The following is a 23,974-nucleotide window of genomic DNA, read 5'->3' on the forward strand; positions in this document are numbered from 1 at the left end:
TTGGCCAAAATGTGATTTAGTTTTAGCCAACTGGATTAGCCAAAGGACTCTGTTAAAAAAAGAATATAATAAACTATCTTAGATGGAGATTAAGTAATTAGGGCCCTTTTTATTAAGCACGTTTCGATTTAAAAATTGTATCGTTCCCATTTTGCCAATAGCAACAGCACGGCGATGAACATGTGAATTGCATTGCCGGGTTTTTGCTAGTGCAATTGGTATTATCCAGAATTACAATTGTTGGCCTGCATCTTTTTTTTGTTTTGTTTGCGTTTCTATGCTTTGACCCTTTTTGGTGAGGATTGGTATGGCTATGGGGAGGAGGAGGCCATTATTAGAATTTGGGGGTATATTTAAATCATTTTAAATATGCCCCTGAGTTCTACTCTGCAGGTTGCAACAATTTGTAATCACCAATAAAGTTCTCTTAAGGGCCAGTTTACACATGGGGTGCTTTAATAAGTAGTTTTTCTGCTCTTTGCTGATAGCCGGTATTCAGCAAAGCACTGCGGTAAATCCTTGCAGTGCCTGTGATGTGCGTATATCGCAAAAGTGCACTGCGTGCAACATTTTGCTGGCAGTTAGAAGCCATTCTCATTCTCTGGACTGAGACAGAAAAACGCAATCACTGTAACATGGAGCCACAATTGCTTGGTAGAAATGCAATTACACTCCATAGGTGATTGCGATTTGCCTTTTGCAATCCCAGTATTGAACCCGGCCTAAGGGGGACCAGCTGGATCCCAATTATTTATCAGGTGGTCGTTGTGTTCCCCGACTTTGCACTTGATGGTGTAAGAGTGGAACCCTTTAAGACCACCTATCCCCCTCTTCCCTCTCCAAAACGCTATACTCTATTCCTCTCTCACTCCCATCACCTAACCCGCCCTAATAGAGTCTACCTTACCATGGTGGGCCTGCTTACAATCCTATTGGCCAAAATGTGATTTAGTTTTAGCCAACTGGATTAGCCAAAGGACTCTGTTAAAAAAAGAATATAATAAACTATCTTAGATGGAGATTAAGTAATTAGGGCCCTTTTTTATTAAGCACGTTTTGATTTAAAAATTGTATCGTTCCCATTTTGCCAATAGCAACAGCACGGCGATGAACATGTGAATTGCATTGCCGGGTTTTTGCTAGTGCAATTGGTATTTTCCAGAATTACAATTGTTGGCCTGCATCTTTTTTTGTTTTGTTTGCGTTTCTATGCTTTGACCCTTTTTGGTGAGGATTGGTATGGCTATGGGGAGGAGGAGGCCATTATTAGAATTTGGGGGTATATTTAAATCATTTTAAATATGCCCCTGAGTTCTACTCTGCAGGTTGCAACAATTTGTAATCACCAATAAAGTTCTCTTAAGGGCCAGTTTACACTTGGGGTGCTTTAATAAGTAGTTTTTCTGCTCTTTGCTGATAGCCGGTATTCAGCAAAGCACTGCGGTAAATCCTTGCAGTGCCTGTGATGTGCGTATATCGCAAAAGTGCACTGCATGCAACATTTTGCTGGCAGTTAGAAGCCATTCTCATTCTCTGGAATGAGACAGAAAAACGCAATCACTGTAACATGGAGCCACAATTGCTTGGTAGAAATGCAATTACACTCCATAGGTGATTGCGATTTGCCTTTTGCAATCCCAGTATTGAACCCGGCCTAAGGGGGACCAGCTGGATCCCAACTATTTAACACGTGGTCGTTGTGTTCCCCGACTTTGCACTTGATGGTGTAAGAGTGGAACCCTTTAAGACCACCTATCCCCCTCTTCCCTCTCCAAAACGCTATACTCTATTCCTCTCTCACTCCCATCACCTAACCCGCCCTAATAGAGTCTACCTTACCATGGTGGGCCGGCTTACAATCCTATTGGCCAAAATGTGATTTAGTTTTAGCAAACTGGATTAGCCAAAGGACTCTGTTAAAAAAAGAATATAATAAACTATCTTAGATGGAGATTAAGTAATTAGGGCCCTTTTTTATTAAGCACGTTTCGATTTAAAAATTGTATCGTTCCCATTTTGCCAATAGCAACAGCACGGCGATGAACATGTGAATTGCATTGCCGGGTTTTTGCTAGTGCAATTGGTATTTTCCAGAATTACAATTGTTGGCCTGCATCTTTTTTTGTTTTGTTTGCAGTTCTATGCTTTGTACCTTTTTGGTGAGGATTGGTATGGCTATGGGGAGGAGGAGGCCATTATTAGAATTTGGGGGTATATTTAAATCATTTTAAATACGCCCCTGAGTTCTACATTGCAGGTTGCAACAATTTGTAATCACCAATAAAGTTCTCTTAAGGGCCAGTTCACACTTGGGGTGCTTTTATAAGTAGTTTTTCTGCTCTTTGCTGATAGCCGGTATTGAGCAAAGCACTGCGGTAAATTCTTGCAGTGCCTGTGATGTGCGTATATCGCAAAAGTGCACTGCGTGTAACATTTTGCTGGCAGTTAGAACGCCATTCTCATTCTCTGGAATGAGACTGAAAAACGCAATCACTGTAACATGGAGCCACATTTGCTTGGTAGATATGCAATTACACTTCATAGGCGATTGCGATTTGCCTTTTGCGATCCCAGTGTTGAACCCGGCCTAAGGGGGACCAGCTGGATCCCAATTATTTATCAGGTGGTCGCTGTGTTCCCCGACTTTGCACTTGATGGTGTAAGAGTGGTACCCCTTAAGACCACCTATCCCCATCTTCCTTCTCCAAAACGCTATCCCCTATTCCTCTCTCACTCCTATTCCCTAACCCGCCCTAATAGAGTCTACCTTACCATGGTGGGCCGGCTTACAATCCTATTGGCCAAAATGTGATTTAGTTTTAGCAAACTGGATTAGCCAAAGGACTCTGTTAAAAAAAGAATATAATAAACTATCTTAGATGGAGATTAAGTAATTAGGGCCCTTTTTTATTAAGCACGTTTCGATTTAAAAATTGTATCGTTCCCATTTTGCCAATAGCAACAGCACGGCGATGAACATGTGAATTGCATTGCCGGGTTTTTGCTAGTGCAATTGGTATTTTCCAGAATTACAATTGTTGGCCTGCATCTTTTTTTGTTTTGTTTGCAGTTCTATGCTTTGTACCTTTTTGGTGAGGATTGGTATGGCTATGGGGAGGAGGAGGCCATTATTAGAATTTGGGGGTATATTTAAATCATTTTAAATATGCCCCTGAGTTCTACTCTGCAGGTTGCAACAATTTGTAATCACCAATAAAGTTCTCTTAAGGGCCAGTTTACACTTGGGGTGCTTTAATAAGTAGTTTTTCTGCTCTTTGCTGATAGCCGGTATTCAGCAAAGCACTGCGGTAAATCCTTGCAGTGCCTGTGATGTGCGTATATCGCAAAAGTGCACTGCATGCAACATTTTGCTGGCAGTTAGAAGCCATTCTCATTCTCTGGAATGAGACAGAAAAACGCAATCACTGTAACATGGAGCCACAATTGCTTGGTAGAAATGCAATTACACTCCATAGGTGATTGCGATTTGCCTTTTGCAATCCCAGTATTGAACCCGGCCTAAGGGGGACCAGCTGGATCCCAACTATTTAACACGTGGTCGTTGTGTTCCCCGACTTTGCACTTGATGGTGTAGGAGTGGAACCCTTTAAGACCACCTATCCCCCTCTTCCCTCTCCAAAACGCTATACTCTATTCCTCTCTCACTCCCATCACCTAACCCGCCCTAATAGAGTCTACCTTACCATGGTGGGCCGGCTTACAATCCTATTGGCCAAAATGTGATTTAGTTTTAGCAAACTGGATTAGCCAAAGGACTCTGTTAAAAAAAGAATATAATAAACTATCTTAGATGGAGATTAAGTAATTAGGGCCCTTTTTTATTAAGCACGTTTCGATTTAAAAATTGTATCGTTCCCATTTTGCCAATAGCAACAGCACGGCGATGAACATGTGAATTGCATTGCCGGGTTTTTGCTAGTGCAATTGGTATTTTCCAGAATTACAATTGTTGGCCTGCATCTTTTTTTGTTTTGTTTGCAGTTCTATGCTTTGTACCTTTTTGGTGAGGATTGGTATGGCTATGGGGAGGAGGAGGCCATTATTAGAATTTGGGGGTATATTTAAATCATTTTAAATACGCCCCTGAGTTCTACATTGCAGGTTGCAACAATTTGTAATCACCAATAAAGTTCTCTTAAGGGCCAGTTCACACTTGGGGTGCTTTTATAAGTAGTTTTTCTGCTCTTTGCTGATAGCCGGTATTGAGCAAAGCACTGCGGTAAATTCTTGCAGTGCCTGTGATGTGCGTATATCGCAAAAGTGCACTGCGTGTAACATTTTGCTGGCAGTTAGAACGCCATTCTCATTCTCTGGAATGAGACTGAAAAACGCAATCACTGTAACATGGAGCCACATTTGCTTGGTAGATATGCAATTACACTTCATAGGCGATTGCGATTTGCCTTTTGCGATCCCAGTGTTGAACCCGGCCTAAGGGGGACCAGCTGGATCCCAATTATTTATCAGGTGGTCGCTGTGTTCCCCGACTTTGCACTTGATGGTGTAAGAGTGGTACCCCTTAAGACCACCTATCCCCATCTTCCTTCTCCAAAACGCTATCCCCTATTCCTCTCTCACTCCTATTCCCTAACCCGCCCTAATAGAGTCTACCTTACCATGGTGGGCCGGCTTACAATCCTATTGGCCAAAATGTGATTTAGTTTTAGCCAACTGGATTAGCCAAAGGACTCTGTTAAAAAAAGAATATAATAAACTATTTTAGATGGAGATTAAGTAATTAGGGCCCTTTTTATTAAGCACGTTTCGATTTAAAAATTGTATCGTTCCCATTTTGCCAATAGCAACAGCACGGCGATGAACATGTGAATTGCATTGCCGGGTTTTTGCTAGTGCAATTGGTATTATCCAGAATTACAATTGTTGGCCTGCATCTTTTTTTGTTTTGTTTGCGTTTCTATGCTTTGACCCTTTTTGGTGAGGATTGGTATGGCTATGGGGAGGAGGAGGCCATTATTAGAATTTGGGGGTATATTTAAATCATTTGAAATATGCCCCTGAGTTCTACTCTGCAGGTTGCAACAATTTGTAATCACCAATAAAGTTCTCTTAAGGGCCAGTTTACACTTGGGGTGCTTTAATAAGTAGTTTTTCTGCTCTTTGCTGATAGCCGGTATTCAGCAAAGCACTGCGGTAAATCCTTGCAGTGCCTGTGATGTGCGTATATCGCAAAAGTGCACTGCGTGCAACATTTTGCTGGCAGTTAGAAGCCATTCTCATTCTCTGGAATGAGACAGAAAAACGCAATCACTGTAACATGGAGCCACAATTGCTTGGTAGAAATGCAATTACACTCCATAGGTGATTGCGATTTGCCTTTTGCAATCCCAGTATTGAACCCGGCCTAAGGGGGACCAGCTGGATCCCAATTATTTATCAGGTGGTCGTTGTGTTCCCCGACTTTGCACTTGATGGTGTAAGAGTGGAACCCTTTAAGACCACCTATCCCCCTCTTCCCTCTCCAAAACGCTATACTCTATTCCTCTCTCACTCCCATCACCTAACCCGCCCTAATAGAGTCTACCTTACCATGGTGGGCCTGCTTACAATCCTATTGGCCAAAATGTGATTTAGTTTTAGCCAACTGGATTAGCCAAAGGACTCTGTTAAAAAAAGAATATAATAAACTATCTTAGATGGAGATTAAGTAATTAGGGCCCTTTTTTATTAAGCACGTTTCGATTTAAAAATTGTATCGTTCCCATTTTGCCAATAGCAACAGCACGGCGATGAACATGTGAATTGCATTGCCGGGTTTTTGCTAGTGCAATTGGTATTTTCCAGAATTACAATTGTTGGCCTGCATCTTTTTTTGTTTTGTTTGCGTTTCTATGCTTTGACCCTTTTTGGTGAGGATTGGTACGGCTATGGGGAGGAGGAGGCCATTATTAGAATTTGGGGGTATATTTAAATCATTTTAAATATGCCCCTGAGTTCTACTCTGCAGGTTGCAACAATTTGTAATCACCAATAAAGTTCTCTTAAGGGCCAGTTTACACTTGGGGTGCTTTAATAAGTAGTTTTTCTGCTCTTTGCTGATAGCCGGTACTCAGCAAAGCACTGCGGTAAATCCTTGCAGTGCCTGTGATGTGCGTATATCGCAAAAGTGCACTGCGTGCAACATTTTGCTGGCAGTTAGAAGCCATTCTCATTCTCTGGAATGAGACAGAAAAACGCAATCACTGTAACATGGAGCCACAATTGCTTGGTAGAAATGCAATTACACTCCATAGGTGATTGCGATTTGCCTTTTGCAATCCCAGTATTGAACCCGGCCTAAGGGGGACCAGCTAGATCCCAATTATTTATCAGGTGGTCGTTGTGTTCCCCGACTTTGCACTTGATGGTGTAAGAGTGGAACCCTTTAAGACCACCTATCCCCCTCTTCCCTCTCCAAAACGCTATACTCTATTCCTCTCTCACTCCCATCACCTAACCCGCCCTAATAGAGTCTACCTTACCATGGTGGGCCTGCTTACAATCCTATTGGCCAAAATGTGATTTAGTTTTAGCCAACTGGATTAGCCAAAGGACTCTGTTAAAAAAAGAATATAATAAACTATCTTAGATGGAGATTAAGTAATTAGGGCCCTTTTTTATTAAGCACGTTTCGATTTAAAAATTGTATCGTTCCCATTTTGCCAATAGCAACAGCACGGCGATGAACATGTGAATTGCATTGCCGGGTTTTTGCTAGTGCAATTGGTATTTTCCAGAATTACAATTGTTGGCCTGCATCTTTTTTTGTTTTGTTTGCGTTTCTATGCTTTGACCCTTTTTGGTGAGGATTGGTATGGCTATGGGGAGGAGGAGGCCATTATTAGAATTTGGGGGTATATTTAAATCATTTTAAATATGCCCCTGAGTTCTACTCTGCAGGTTGCAACAATTTGTAATCACCAATAAAGTTCTCTTAAGGGCCAGTTTACACTTGGGGTGCTTTAATAAGTAGTTTTTCTGCTCTTTGCTGATAGCCGGTATTCAGCAAAGCACTGCGGTAAATCCTTGCAGTGCCTGTGATGTGCGTATATCGCAAAAGTGCACTGCGTGCAACATTTTGCTGGCAGTTAGAAGCCATTCTCATTCTCTGGAATGAGACAGAAAAACGCAATCACTGTAACATGGAGCCACAATTGCTTGGTAGAAATGCAATTACACTCCATAGGTGATTGCGATTTGCCTTTTGCAAACCCAGTATTGAACCCGGCCTCAGGGGGACCAGCTGGATCCCAATTATTTATCAGGTGGTCGTTGTGTTCCCCGACTTTGCACTTGATGGTGTAAGAGTGGAACCCTTTAAGACCACCTATCCCCCTCTTCCCTCTCCAAAACGCTATACTCTATTCCTCTCTCACTCCCATCACCTAACCCGCCCTAATAGAGTCTACCTTACCATGGTGGGCCGTCTTTCAATCCTATTGGCCAAAATGTGATTTAGTTTTAGCCAACTGGATTAGCCAAAGGACTCTGTTAAAAAAAGAATATAATAAACTATCTTAGATGGAGATTAACTAATTAGCGCCCTTTTTTATTAAGCATGTTTCGATTTAAAAATTGTATCGTTTACATGTTTCCAATAGCAACAGCACGGCGATGAACATGTGAATTGCATTGCCGGGTTTTTGCTAGTGCAATTGGTATTTTCCAGAATTACAATTGTTGGCCTGCATCTTTTTTTGTTTTGTTTGCAGTTCTATGCTTTGTACCTTTTTGGTGAGGATTGGTATGGGTATGGGGAGGAGGAGGCGATTATTAGAATTTGGGGGTATATTTAAATCATTTTAAATACGCCCCTGAGTTCTACATTGCAGGTTGCAACAATTTGTAATCACCAATAAAGTTCTCTTAAGGGCCAGTTCACACTTGGGGTGCTTTTATAAGTAGTTTTTCTGCTCTTTGCTGATAGCCGGTATTGAGCAAAGCACTGCGGTAAATCCTTGCAGTGCCTGTGATGTGCGTATATATCGCAAAAGTGCACTGCGTGTAACATTTTGCTGGCAGTTAGAACGCCATTCTCATTCTCTGGAATGAGACTGAAAAACGCAATCACTGTAACATGGAGCCACAATTGCTTGGTAGATATGCAATTACACTCCATAGGCGATTGCGATTTGCCTTTTGCGATCCCAGTGTTGAACCCGGCCTAAGGGGGACCAGCTGGATCCCAATTATTTATCAGGTGGTCGCTGTGTTCCCCGACTTTGCACTTGATGGTGTAAGAGTGGTACCCCTTAAGACCACCTATCCCCATCTTCCTTCTCCAAAACGCTATCCCCTATTCCTCTCTCACTCCTATTCCCTAACCCGCCCTAATAGAGTCTACCTTACCATGGTGGGCCTGCTTACAATCCTATTGGCCAAAATGTGATTTAGTTTTAGCCAACTGGATTAGCCAAAGGACTCTGTTAAAAAAAGAATATAATAAACTATCTTAGATGGAGATTAAGTAATTAGGGCCCTTTTTTATTAAGCACGTTTCGATTTAAAAATTGTATCGTTCCCATTTTGCCAATAGCAACAGCACGGCGATGAACATGTGAATTGCATTGCCGGGTTTTTGCTAGTGCAATTGGTATTTTCCAGAATTACAATTGTTGGCCTGCATCTTTTTTTGTTTTGTTTGCGTTTCTATGCTTTGACCCTTTTTGGTGAGGATTGGTATGGCTATGGGGAGGAGGAGGCCATTATTAGAATTTGGGGGTATATTTAAATCATTTTAAATATGCCCCTGAGTTCTACTCTGCAGGTTGCAACAATTTGTAATCACCAATAAAGTTCTCTTAAGGGCCAGTTTACACTTGGGGTGCTTTAATAAGTAGTTTTTCTGCTCTTTGCTGATAGCCGGTATTCAGCAAAGCACTGCGGTAAATCCTTGCAGTGCCTGTGATGTGCGTATATCGCAAAAGTGCACTGCGTGCAACATTTTGCTGGCAGTTAGAAGCCATTCTCATTCTCTGGAATGAGACAGAAAAACGCAATCACTGTAACATGGAGCCACAATTGCTTGGTAGAAATGCAATTACACTCCATAGGTGATTGCGATTTGCCTTTTGCAATCCCAGTATTGAACCCGGCCTAAGGGGGACCAGCTGGATCCCAATTATTTATCAGGTGGTCGTTGTGTTCCCCGACTTTGCACTTAATGGTGTAAGAGTGGAACCCTTTAAGACCACCTATCCCCCTCTTCCCTCTCCAAAACGCTATACTCTATTCCTCTCTCACTCCCATCACCTAACCCGCCCTAATAGAGTCTACCTTACCATGGTGGGCCGGCTTACAATCCTATTGGCCAAAATGTGATTTAGTTTTAGCCAACTGGATTAGCCAAAGGACTCTGTTAAAAAAAGAATATAATAAACTATCTTAGATGGAGATTAACTAATTAGCGCCCTTTTTTATTAAGCATGTTTCGATTTAAAAATTGTATCGTTTACATTTTTCCAATAGCAACAGCACGGCGATGAACATGTGAATTGCATTGCCGGGTTTTTGCTAGTGCAATTGGTATTTTCCAGAATTACAATTGTTGGCCTGCATCTTTTTTTGTTTTGTTTGCAGTTCTATGCTTTGTACCTTTTTGGTGAGGATTGGTATGGCTATGGGGAGGAGGAGGCGATTATTAGAATTTGGGGTATATTTAAATCATTTTAAATACGCCCCTGAGTTCTACATTGCAGGTTGCAACAATTTGTAATCACCAATAAAGTTCTCTTAAGGGCCAGTTCACACTTGGGGTGCTTTTATAAGTAGTTTTTCTGCTCTTTGCTGATAGCCGGTATTGAGCAAAGCACTGCGGTAAATCCTTGCAGTGCCTGTGATGTGCGTATATCGCAAAAGTGCACTGCGTGTAACATTTTGCTGGCAGTTAGAACGCCATTCTCATTCTCTGGAATGAGACTGAAAAACGCAATCACTGTAACATGGAGCCACAATTGCTTGGTAGATATGCAATTACACTCCATAGGCGATTGCGATTTGCCTTTTGCGATCCCAGTGTTGAACCCGGCCTAAGGGGGACCAGCTGGATCCCAATTATTTATCAGGTGGTCGCTGTGTTCCCCGACTTTGCACTTGATGGTGTAAGAGTGGTACCCCTTAAGACCACCTATCCCCATCTTCCTTCTCCAAAACGCTATCCCCTATTCCTCTCTCACTCCTATTCCCTAACCCGCCCTAATAGAGTCTACCTTACCATGGTGGGCCGGCTTACAATCCTATTGGCCAAAATGTGATTTAGTTTTAGCCAACTGGATTAGCCAAAGGACTCTGTTAAAAAAAGAATATAATAAACTATCTTAGATGGAGATTAAGTAATTAGGGCCCTTTTTATTAAGCACGTTTCGATTTAAAAATTGTATCGTTCCCATTTTGCCAATAGCAACAGCACGGCGATGAACATGTGAATTGCATTGCCGTGTTTTTGCTAGTGCAATTGGTATTATCCAGAATTACAATTGTTGGCCTGCATCTTTTTTTGTTTTGTTTGCGTTTCTATGCTTTGACCCTTTTTGGTGAGGATTGGTATGGCTATGGGGAGGAGGAGGCCATTATTAGAATTTGGGGGTATATTTAAATCATTTTAAATATGCCCCTGAGTTCTACTCTGCAGGTTGCAACAATTTGTAATCACCAATAAAGTTCTCTTAAGGGCCAGTTTACACTTGGGGTGCTTTAATAAGTAGTTTTTCTGCTCTTTGCTGATAGCCGGTATTCAGCAAAGCACTGCGGTAAATCCTTGCAGTGCCTGTGATGTGCGTATATCGCAAAAGTGCACTGCGTGCAACATTTTGCTGGCAGTTAGAAGCCATTCTCATTCTCTGGAATGAGACAGAAAAACGCAATCACTGTAACATGGAGCCACAATTGCTTGGTAGAAATGCAATTACACTCCATAGGTGATTGCGATTTGCCTTTTGCAATCCCAGTATTGAACCCGGCCTAAGGGGGACCAGCTGGATCCCAATTATTTATCAGGTGGTCGTTGTGTTCCCCGACTTTGCACTTAATGGTGTAAGAGTGGAACCCTTTAAGACCACCTATCCCCCTCTTCCCTCTCCAAAACGCTATACTCTATTCCTCTCTCACTCCCATCACCTAACCCGCCCTAATAGAGTCTACCTTACCATGGTGGGCCGGCTTACAATCCTATTGGCCAAAATGTGATTTAGTTTTAGCCAACTGGGTTAGCCAAAGGACTCTGTTAAAAAAAGAATATAATAAACTATCTTAGATGGAGATTAACTAATTAGCGCCCTTTTTTATTAAGCATGTTTCGATTTAAAAATTGTATCGTTTACATGTTTCCAATAGCAACAGCACGGCGATGAACATGTGAATTGCATTGCCGGGTTTTTGCTAGTGCAATTGGTATTTTCCAGAATTACAATTGTTGGCCTGCATCTTTTTTTGTTTTGTTTGCAGTTCTATGCTTTGTACCTTTTTGGTGAGGATTGGTATGGCTATGGGGAGGAGGAGGCGATTATTAGAATTTGGGGGTATATTTAAATCATTTTAAATACGCCCCTGAGTTCTACATTGCAGGTTGCAACAATTTGTAATCATCAATAAAGTTCTCTTAAGGGCCAGTTCACACTTGGGGTGCTTTTATAAGTAGTTTTTCTGCTCTTTGCTGATAGCCGGTATTGAGCAAAGCACTGCGGTAAATCCTTGCAGTGCCTGTGATGTGCGTATATATCGCAAAAGTGCACTGCGTGTAACATTTTGCTGGCAGTTAGAACGCCATTCTCATTCTCTGGAATGAGACTGAAAAACGCAATCACTGTAACATGGAGCCACAATTGCTTGGTAGATATGCAATTACACTCCATAGGCGATTGCGATTTGCCTTTTGCGATCCCAGTGTTGAACCCGGCCTAAGGGGGACCAGCTGGATCCCAATTATTTATCAGGTGGTCGCTGTGTTCCCCGACTTTGCACTTGATGGTGTAAGAGTGGTACCCCTTAAGACCACCTATCCCCATCTTCCTTCTCCAAAACGCTATCCCCTATTCCTCTCTCACTCCTATTCCCTAACCCGCCCTAATAGAGTCTACCTTACCATGGTGGGCCTGCTTACAATCCTATTGGCCAAAATGTGATTTAGTTTTAGCCAACTGGATTAGCCAAAGGACTCTGTTAAAAAAGAATATAATAAACTATCTTAGATGGAGATTAAGTAATTAGGGCCCTTTTTATTAAGCACGTTTCGATTTAAAAATTGTATCGTTCCCATTTTGCCAATAGCAACAGCACGGCGATGAACATGTGAATTGCATTGCCGGGTTTTTGCTAGTGCAATTGGTATTTTCCAGAATTACAATTGTTGGCCTGCATCTTTTTTTGTTTTGTTTGCGTTTCTATGCTTTGACCCTTTTTGGTGAGGATTGGTATGGCTATGGGGAGGAGGAGGCCATTATTAGAATTTGGGGGTATATTTAAATCATTTTAAATATGCCCCTGAGTTCTACTCTGCAGGTTGCAACAATTTGTAATCACCAATAAAGTTCTCTTAAGGGCCAGTTTACACTTGGGGTGCTTTAATAAGTAGTTTTTCTGCTCTTTGCTGATAGCCGGTATTCAGCAAAGCACTGCGGTAAATCCTTGCAGTGCCTGTGATGTGCGTATATCGCAAAAGTGCACTGCGTGCAACATTTTGCTGGCAGTTAGAAGCCATTCTCATTCTCTGGAATGAGACAGAAAAACGCAATCACTGTAACATGGAGCCACAATTGCTTGGTAGAAATGCAATTACACTCCATAGGTGATTGCGATTTGCCTTTTGCAATCCCAGTATTGAACCCGGCCTAAGGGGGACCAGCTGGATCCCAATTATTTATCAGGTGGTCGTTGTGTTCCCCGACTTTGCACTTGATGGTGTAAGAGTGGAACCCTTTAAGACCACCTATCCCCCTCTTCCCTCTCCAAAACGCTATACTCTATTCCTCTCTCACTCCCATCACCTAACCCGCCCTAATAGAGTCTACCTTACCATGGTGGGCCGGCTTACAATCCTATTGGCCAAAATGTGATTTAGTTTTAGCCAACTGGATTAGCCAAAGGACTCTGTTAAAAAAAGAATATAATAAACTATCTTAGATGGAGATTAACTAATTAGCGCCCTTTTTTATTAAGCATGTTTCGATTTAAAAATTGTATCGTTTACATTTTTCCAATAGCAACAGCACGGCGATGAACATGTGAATTGCATTGCCGGGTTTGTGCTAGTGCAATTGGTATTTTCCAGAATTACAATTGTTGGCCTGCATCTTTTTTTGTTTTGTTTGCAGTTCTATGCTTTGTACCTTTTTGGTGACGATTGGTATGGCTATGGGGAGGAGGAGGCGATTATTAGAATTTGGGGTATATTTAAATCATTTTAAATACGCCCCTGAGTTCTACATTGCAGGTTGCAACAATTTGTAATCACCAATAAAGTTCTCTTAAGGGCCAGTTCACACTTGGGGTGCTTTTATAAGTAGTTTTTCTGCTCTTTGCTGATAGCCGGTATTGAGCAAAGCACTGCGGTAAATCCTTGCAGTGCCTGTGATGTGCGTATATCGCAAAAGTGCACTGCGTGTAACATTTTGCTGGCAGTTAGAACGCCATTCTCATTCTCTGGAATGAGACTGAAAAACGCAATCACTGTAACATGGAGCCACAATTGCTTGGTAGATATGCAATTACACTCCATAGGCGATTGCGATTTGCCTTTTGCGATCCCAGTGTTGAACCCGGCCTAAGGGGGACCAGCTGGATCCCAATTATTTATCAGGTGGTCGCTGTGTTCCCCGACTTTGCACTTGATGGTGTAAGAGTGGTACCCCTTAAGACCACCTATCCCCATCTTCCTTCTCCAAAACGCTATCCCCTATTCCTCTCTCACTCCTATTCCCTAACCCGCCCTAATAGAGTCTACCTTACCATGGTGGGCCGGCTTACAATCCTATTGGCCAAAATGTGATTTAGTTTTAGCCAACTGGATTAGCCAAAGGACTCTGTTAAAAAAAGAATATAATAAACTATCTTAGATGGAGATTAAGTAATTAGGGCCCTTTTTATTAAGCACGTTTCGATTTAAAAATTGTATCGTTCCCATTTTGCCAATAGCAACAGCACGGCGATGAACATGTGAATTGCATTGCCGTGTTTTTGCTAGTGCAATTGGTATTATCCAGAATTACAATTGTTGGCCTGCATCTTTTTTTGTTTTGTTTGCGTTTCTATGCTTTGACCCTTTTTGGTGAGGATTGGTATGGCTATGGGGAGGAGGAGGCCATTATTAGAATTTGGGGGTATATTTAAATCATTTTAAATATGCCCCTGAGTTCTACTCTGCAGGTTGCAACAATTTGTAATCACCAATAAAGTTCTCTTAAGGGCCAGTTTACACTTGGGGTGCTTTAATAAGTAGTTTTTCTGCTCTTTGCTGATAGCCGGTATTCAGCAAAGCACTGCGGTAAATCCTTGCAGTGCCTGTGATGTGCGTATATCGCAAAAGTGCACTGCGTGCAACATTTTGCTGGCAATTAGAAGCCATTCTCATTCTCTGGAATGAGACAGAAAAACGCAATCACTGTAACATGGAGCCACAATTGCTTGGTAGAAATGCAATTACACTCCATAGGTGATTGCGATTTGCCTTTTGCAATCCCAGTATTGAACCCGGCCTAAGGGGGACCAGCTGGATCCCAATTATTTATCAGGTGGTCGTTGTGTTCCCCGACTTTGCACTTAATGGTGTAAGAGTGGAACCCTTTAAGACCACCTATCCCCCTCTTCCCTCTCCAAAACGCTATACTCTATTCCTCTCTCACTCCCATCACCTAACCCGCCCTAATAGAGTCTACCTTACCATGGTGGGCCGGCTTACAATCCTATTGGCCAAAATGTGATTTAGTTTTAGCCAACTGGATTAGCCAAAGGACTCTGTTAAAAAAAGAATATAATAAACTATCTTAGATGGAGATTAACTAATTAGCGCCCTTTTTTATTAAGCATGTTTCGATTTAAAAATTGTATCGTTTACATGTTTCCAATAGCAACAGCACGGCGATGAACATGTGAATTGCATTGCCGGGTTTTTGCTAGTGCAATTGGTATTTTCCAGAATTACAATTGTTGGCCTGCATCTTTTTTTGTTTTGTTTGCAGTTCTATGCTTTGTACCTTTTTGGTGAGGATTGGTATGGCTATGGGGAGGAGGAGGCGATTATTAGAATTTGGGGGTATATTTAAATCATTTTAAATACGCCCCTGAGTTCTACATTGCAGGTTGCAACAATTTGTAATCATCAATAAAGTTCTCTTAAGGGCCAGTTCACACTTGGGGTGCTTTTATAAGTAGTTTTTCTGCTCTTTGCTGATAGCCGGTATTGAGCAAAGCACTGCGGTAAATCCTTGCAGTGCCTGTGATGTGCGTATATATCGCAAAAGTGCACTGCGTGTAACATTTTGCTGGCAGTTAGAACGCCATTCTCATTCTCTGGAATGAGACTGAAAAACGCAATCACTGTAACATGGAGCCACAATTGCTTGGTAGATATGCAATTACACTCCATAGGCGATTGCGATTTGCCTTTTGCGATCCCAGTGTTGAACCCGGCCTAAGGGGGACCAGCTGGATCCCAATTATTTATCAGGTGGTCGCTGTGTTCCCCGACTTTGCACTTGATGGTGTAAGAGTGGTACCCCTTAAGACCACCTATCCCCATCTTCCTTCTCCAAAACGCTATCCCCTATTCCTCTCTCACTCCTATTCCCTAACCCGCCCTAATAGAGTCTACCTTACCATGGTGGGCCTGCTTACAATCCTATTGGCCAAAATGTGATTTAGTTTTAGCCAACTGGATTAGCCAAAGGACTCTGTTAAAAAAAGAATATAATAAACTATCTTAGATGGAGATTAAGTAATTAGGGCCCTTTTTTATTAAGCACGTTTCGATTTAAAAATTGTATCGTTCCCATTTTGCCAATAGCAACAGCACGGCGATGAACATGTGAATTGCATTGCCGGGTTTTTGCTAGTGCAATTGGTATTTTCCAGAATTACAATTGTTGGCCTGCATCTTTTTTTGTTTTGTTTGCGTTTCTATGCTTTGACCCTTTTTGGTGAGGATTGGTATGGCTATGGGGAGGAGGAGGCCATTATTAGAATTTGGGGGTATATTTAAATCATTTTAAATATGCCCCTGAGTTCTACTCTGCAGGTTGCAACAATTTGTAATCACCAATAAAGTTCTCTTAAGGGCCAGTTTACACTTGGGGTGCTTTAATAAGTAGTTTTTCTGCTCTTTGCTAATAGCCGGTATTCAGCAAAGCACTGCGGTAAATCCTTGCAGTGCCTGTGATGTGCGTATATCGCAAAAGTGCACTGCGTGCAACATTTTGCTGGCAGTTAGAAGCCATTCTCATTCTCTGGAATGAGACAGAAAAACGCAATCACTGTAACATGGAGCCACAATTGCTTGGTAGAAATGCAATTACACTCCATAGGTGATTGCGATTTGCCTTTTGCAATCCCAGTATTGAACCCGGCCTAAGGGGGACCAGCTGGATCCCAATTATTTATCAGGTGGTCGTTGTGTTCCCCGACTTTGCACTTGATGGTGTAAGAGTGGAACCCTTTAAGACCACCTATCCCCCTCTTCCCTCTCCAAAACGCTATACTCTATTCCTCTCTCACTCCCATCACCTAACCCGCCCTAATAGAGTCTACCTTACCATGGTGGGCCGGCTTACAATCCTATTGGCCAAAATGTGATTTAGTTTTAGCCAACTGGATTAGCCAAAGGACTCTGTTAAAAAAAGAATATAATAAACTATCTTAGATGGAGATTAACTAATTAGCGCCCTTTTTTATTAAGCATGTTTCGATTTAAAAATTGTATCGTTTACATTTTTCCAATAGCAACAGCACGGCGATGAACATGTGAATTGCATTGCTGGGTTTTTGCTAGTGCAATTGGTATTTTCCAGAATTACAATTGTTGGCCTGCATCTTTTTTTTATTTTGTTTGCAGTTCTATGCTTTGTACCTTTTTGGTGAGGATTGGTATGGCTATGGGGAGGAGGAGGCGATTATTAGAATTTGGGGTATATTTAAATCATTTTAAATACGCCCCTGAGTTCTACATTGCAGGTTGCAACAATTTGTAATCACCAATAAAGTTCTCTTAAGGGCCAGTTCACACTTGGGGTGCTTTTATAAGTAGTTTTTCTGCTCTTTGCTGATAGCCGGTATTGAGCAAAGCACTGCGGTAAATCCTTGCAGTGCCTGTGATGTGCGTATATCGCAAAAGTGCACTGCGTGTAACATTTTGCTGGCAGTTAGAACGCCATTCTCATTCTCTGGAATGAGACTGAAAAACGCAATCACTGTAACATGGAGCCACAATTGCTTGGTAGATATGCAATTACACTCCATAGGCGATTGCGATTTGCCTTTTGCGATCCCAGTGTTGAACCCGGCCTAAGGGGGACCAGCTGGATCCCAATTATTTATCAGGTGGTCGCTGTGTTCCCCGACTTTGCACTTGATGGTGTAAGAGTGGTACCCCTTAAGACCACCTATCCCCATCTTCCTTCTCCAAAACGCTATCCCCTATTCCTCTCTCACTCCTATTCCCTAACCCGCCCTAATAGAGTCTACCTTACCATGGTGGGCCGGCTTACAATCCTATTGGCCAAAATGTGATTTAGTTTTAGCCAACTGGATTAGCCAAAGGACTCTGTTAAAAAAAGAATATAATAAACTATCTTAGATGGAGATTAAAGAGAAACTCCGACCAAGAATTGAACTTTATCCCAATCAGTAGCTGATACCCACTTTTACATGAGAAAAATAATGATTTTCACAAACAGACCATCAGGGGGCGCTGTATGACTGATTTTGTGCTGAAACCCCTCCCACAAGAGGCTCTGGTACCGTACGGTACTCTGGGCAAACTGTCACAATGTAACAATGTTCAGACAGGAAATAGCTGTCTGTTAAAGCCAGACCAGCTAGAAACAGCTCCATAATCTGCCCACAGTAACAATGTCTCCATGTAATACAAGTCAGAATGTGAATCTGGGAGAGGAAAGATTTTACAATGAGCAAACACTGACTAAATCATGTATACATAATTATTGTAAAAATGAAGCACTTTTTTTATTACATTATTTTCACTGGAGTTCCTCTTTAAGTAATTAGGGCCCTTTTTATTAAGCACGTTTCGATTTAAAAATTGTATCGTTCCCATTTTGCCAATAGCAACAGCACGGCGATGAACATGTGAATTGCATTGCCGGGTTTTTGCTAGTGCAATTGGTATTATCCAGAATTACAATTGTTGGCCTGCATCTTTTTTTGTTTTGTTTGCGTTTCTATGCTTTGACCCTTTTTGGTGAGGATTGGTATGGCTATGGGGAGGAGGAGGCCATTATTAGAATTTGGGGGTATATTTAAATCATTTTAAATATGCCCCTGAGTTCTACTCTGCAGGTTGCAACAATTTGTAATCACCAATAAAGTTCTCTTAAGGGCCAGTTTACACTTGGGGTGCTTTAATAAGTAGTTTTTCTGCTCTTTGCTGATAGCCGGTATTCAGCAAAGCACTGCGGTAAATCCTTGCAGTGCCTGTGATGTGCGTATATCGCAAAAGTGCACTGCGTGCAACATTTTGCTGGCAGTTAGAAGCCATTCTCATTCTCTGGAATGAGACAGAAAAACGCAATCACTGTAACATGGAGCCACAATTGCTTGGTAGAAATGCAATTACACTCCATAGGTGATTGCGATTTGCCTTTTGCAATCCCAGTATTGAACCCGGCCTCAGGGGGACCAGCTGGATCCCAATTATTTATCAGGTGGTGGTTGTGTTCCCCGACTTTGCACTTGATGGTGTAAGAGTGGAACCCTTTAAGACCACCTATCCCCCTCTTCCCTCTCCAAAACGCTATACTCTATTCCTCTCTCACTCCCATCACCTAACCCGCCCTAATAGAGTCTACCTTACCATGGTGGGCCGGCTTACAATCCTATTGGCCAAAATGTGATTTAGTTTTAGCCAACTGGATTAGCCAAAGGACTCTGTTAAAAAAAGAATATAATAAACTATCTTAGATGGAGATTAACTAATTAGCGCCCTTTTTTATTAAGCATGTTTCGATTTAAAAATTGTATCGTTTACATGTTTCCAATAGCAACAGCACGGCGATGAACATGTGAATTGCATTGCCGGGTTTTTGCTAGTGCAATTGGTATTTTCCAGAATTACAATTGTTGGCCTGCATCTTTTTTTGTTTTGTTTGCAGTTCTATGCTTTGTACCTTTTTGGTGAGGATTGGTATGGCTATGGGGAGGAGGAGGCCATTATTAGAATTTGGGGGTATATTTAAATCATTTTAAAGACGCCCCTGAGTTCTACATTGCAGGTTGCAACAATTTGTAATCACCAATAAAGTTCTCTTAAGGGCCAGTTCACACTTGGGGTGCTTTTATAAGTAGTTTTTCTGCTCTTTGCTGATAGCCGGTATTGAGCAAAGCACTGCGGTAAATCCTTGCAGTGCCTGTGATGTGCGTATATATCGCAAAAGTGCACTGCGTGTAACATTTTGCTGGCAGTTAGAACGCCATTCTCATTCTCTGGAATGAGACTGAAAAACGCAATCACTGTAACATGGAGCCACAATTGCTTGATAGATATGCAATTACACTCCATAGGCGATTGCGATTTGCCTTTTGCGATCCCAGTGTTGAACCCGGCCTAAGGGGGACCAGCTGGATCCCAATTATTTATCAGGTGGTCGCTGTGTTCCCCGACTTTGCACTTGATGGTGTAAGAGTGGTACCCCTTAAGACCACCTATACCCATCTTCCTTCTCCAAAACGCTATCCCCTATTCCTCTCTCACTCCTATTCCCTAACCCGCCCTAATAGAGTCTACCTTACCATGGTGGGCCGGCTTACAATCCTATTGGCCAAAATGTGATTTAGTTTTAGCCAACTGGATTAGCCAAAGGACTCTGTTAAAAAAAGAATATAATAAACTATCTTAGATGGAGATTAAGTAATTAGGGCCCTTTTTATTAAGCACGTTTCGATTTAAAAATTGTATCGTTCCCATTTTGCCAATAGCAACAGCACGGCGATGAACATGTGAATTGCATTGCCGGGTTTTTGCTAGTGCAATTGGTATTTTCCAGAATTACAATTGTTGGCCTGCATCTTTTTTTGTTTTGTTTGCGTTTCTATGCTTTGACCCTTTTTGGTGAGGATTGGTATGGCTATGGGGAGGAGGAGGCCATTATTAGAATTTGGGGGTATATTTAAATCATTTTAAATATGCCCCTGAGTTCTACTCTGCAGGTTGCAACAATTTGTAATCACCAATAAAGTTCTCTTAAGGGCCAGTTTACACTTGGGGTGCTTTAATAAGTAGTTTTTCTGCTCTTTGCTGATAGCCGGTATTCAGCAAAGCACTGCGGTAAATCCTTGCAGTGCCTGTGATGTGCGTATATCGCAAAAGTGCACTGCGTGCAACATTTTGCTGGCAGTTAGAAGCCATTCTCATTCTCTGGAATGAGACAGAAAAACGCAATCACTGTAACATGGAGCCACAATTGCTTGGTAGAAATGCAATTACACTCCATAGGTGATTGCGATTTGCCTTTTGCAATCCCAGTATTGAACCCGGCCTCAGGGGGACCAGTTGGATCCCAATTATTTATCAGGTGGTGGTTGTGTTCCCCGACTTTGCACTTGATGGTGTAAGAGTGGAACCCTTTAAGACCACCTATCCCCCTCTTCCCTCTCCAAAACGCTATACTCTATTCCTCTCTCACTCCCATCACCTAACCCGCCCTAATAGAGTCTACCTTACCATGGTGGGCCGGCTTACAATCCTATTGGCCAAAATGTGATTTAGTTTTAGCCAACTGGATTAGCCAAAGGACTCTGTTAAAAAAAGAATATAATAAACTATCTTAGATGGAGATTAACTAATTAGCGCCCTTTTTTATTAAGCATGTTTCGATTTAAAAATTGTATCGTTTACATGTTTCCAATAGCAACAGCACGGCGATGAACATGTGAATTGCATTGCCGGGTTTTTGCTAGTGCAATTGGTATTTTCCAGAATTACAATTGTTGGCCTGCATCTTTTTTTGTTTTGTTTGCAGTTCTATGCTTTGTACCTTTTTGGTGAGGATTGGTATGGCTATGGGGAGGAGGAGGCCATTATTAGAATTTGGGGGTATATTTAAATCATTTTAAAGACGCCCCTGAGTTCTACATTGCAGGTTGCAACAATTTGTAATCACCAATAAAGTTCTCTTAAGGGCCAGTTCACACTTGGGGTGCTTTTATAAGTAGTTTTTCTGCTCTTTGCTGATAGCCGGTATTGAGCAAAGCACTGCGGTAAATCCTTGCAGTGCCTGTGATGTGCGTATATCGCAAAAGTGCACTGCGTGTAACATTTTGCTGGCAGTTAGAACGCCATTCTCATTCTCTGGAATGAGACTGAAAAACGCAATCACTGTAACATGGAGCCACAATTGCTTGATAGATATGCAATTACACTCCATAGGCGATTGCGATTTGCCTTTTGCGATCCCAGTGTTGAACCCGGCCTAAGGGGGACCAGCTGGATCCCAATTATTTATCAGGTGGTCGCTGTGTTCCCCGACTTTGCACTTGATGGTGTAAGAGTGGTACCCCTTAAGACCACCTATACCCATCTTCCTTCTCCAAAACGCTATCCCCTATTCCTCTCTCACTCCTATTCCCTAACCCGCCCTAATATAGTCTACCTTACCATGGTGGGCCGGCTTACAATCCTATTGGCCAAAATGTGATTTAGTTTTAGCCAACTGGATTAGCCAAAGGACTCTGTTAAAAAAAGAATATAATAAACTATCTTAGATGGAGATTAAGTAATTAGGGCCCTTTTTATTAAGCACGTTTCGATTTAAAAATTGTATCGTTCCCATTTTGCCAATAGCAACAGCACGGCGATGAACATGTGAATTGCATTGCCGGGTTTTTGCTAGTGCAATTGGTATTATCCAGAATTACAATTGTTGGCCTGCATCTTTTTTTGTTTTGTTTGCGTTTCTATGCTTTGACCCTTTTTGGTGAGGATTGGTATGGCTATGGGGAGGAGGAGGCCATTATTAGAATTTGGGGGTATATTTAAATCATTTTAAATATGCCCCTGAGTTCTACTCTGCAGGTTGCAACAATTTGTAATCACCAATAAAGTTCTCTTAAGGGCCAGTTTACACTTGGGGTGCTTTAATAAGTAGTTTTTCTGCTCTTTGCTGATAGCCGGTATTCAGCAAAGCACTGCGGTAAATCCTTGCAGTGCCTGTGATGTGCGTATATCGCAAAAGTGCACTGCGTGCAACATTTTGCTGGCAGTTAGAAGCCATTCTCATTCTCTGGAATGAGACAGAAAAACGCAATCACTGTAACATGGAGCCACAATTGCTTGGTAGAAATGCAATTACACTCCATAGGTGATTGCGATTTGCTTTTTGCAATCCCAGTATTGAACCCGGCCTAAGGGGGACCAGCTGGATCCCAATTATTTATCAGGTGGTCGTTGTGTTCCCCGACTGTGCACTTGATGGTGTAAGAGTGGAACCCTTTAAGACCACCTATCCCTCTCTTCCCTCTCCAAAACGCTATACTCTATTCCTCTCTCACTCCCATCACCTAACCCGCCCTAATAGAGTCTACCTTACCATGGTGGGCCTGCTTGCAATCCTATTGGCCAAAATGTGATTTAGTTTTAGCCAACTGGATTAGCCAAAGGACTCTGTTAAAAAAAGAATATAATAAACTATCTTAGATGGAGATTAACTAATTAGCGCCCTTTTTTATTAAGCATGTTTCGATTTAAAAATTGTATCGTTCCCATTTTTCCAATAGCAACAGCACGGCGATGAACATGTGAATTGCATTGCCGGGTTTTTGCAAGTGCAATTGGTATTTTCCAGAATTACAATTGTTGGCCTGCATCTTTTTTTGTTTTGTTTGCAGTTCTATGCTTTGTACCTTTTTTGGTGAGGATTGGTATGGCTATGGGGAGGAGGAGGCCATTATTAGAATTTGGGGGTATATTTAAATCATTTTAAATATGCCCCTGAGTTCTACATTGCAGGTTGCAACAATTTGTAATCACCAATAAAGTTCTCTTAAGGGCCAGTTCACACTTGGGGTGCTTTTATAAGTAGTTTTTCTGCTCTTTGCTGATAGCCGGTATTCAGCAAAGCACTGCGGTAAATCCTTGCAGTGCCTGTGATGTGCGTATATCGCAAAAGTGCACTGCGTGCAACATTTTGCTGGCAGTTAGAAGCCATTCTCATTCTCTGGAATGAGACAGAAAAACGCAATCACTGTAACATGGAGCCACAATTGCTTGGTAGATATGCAATTACACTCCATAGGCGATTGCGATTTGCCTTTTGCGATCCCAGTGTTGAACCCGGCCTAAGGGGGACCAGCTGGATCCCAATTATTTATCAGGTGGTCGCTGTGTTCCCCGACTTTGCACTTGATGGTGTAAGAGTGGTACCCCTTAAGACCACCTATCCCCATCTTCCTTCTCCAAAACGCTATCCCCTATTCCTCTCTCACTCCTATTCCCTAACCCGCCCTAATAGAGTCTACCTTACCATGGTGGGCCGGCTTACAATCCTATTGGCCAAAATGTGATTTAGTTTTAGCCAACTGGATTAGCCAAAGGACTCTGTTAAAAAAAGAATATAATAAACTATCTTAGATGGAGATTAAGTAATTAGGGCCCTTTTTATTAAGCACGTTTCGATTTAAAAATTGTATCGTTCCCATTTTGCCAATAGCAACAGCACGGCGATGAACATGTGAATTGCATTGCCGGGTTTTTGCTAGTGCAATTGGTATTATCCAGAATTACAATTGTTGGCCTGCATCT

This window comes from Hyperolius riggenbachi, chromosome 12 (genome assembly GCF_040937935.1).
Source record: "Hyperolius riggenbachi isolate aHypRig1 chromosome 12, aHypRig1.pri, whole genome shotgun sequence".
In the NCBI taxonomy this organism is placed as follows: Eukaryota; Metazoa; Chordata; class Amphibia; order Anura; family Hyperoliidae; genus Hyperolius; species Hyperolius riggenbachi.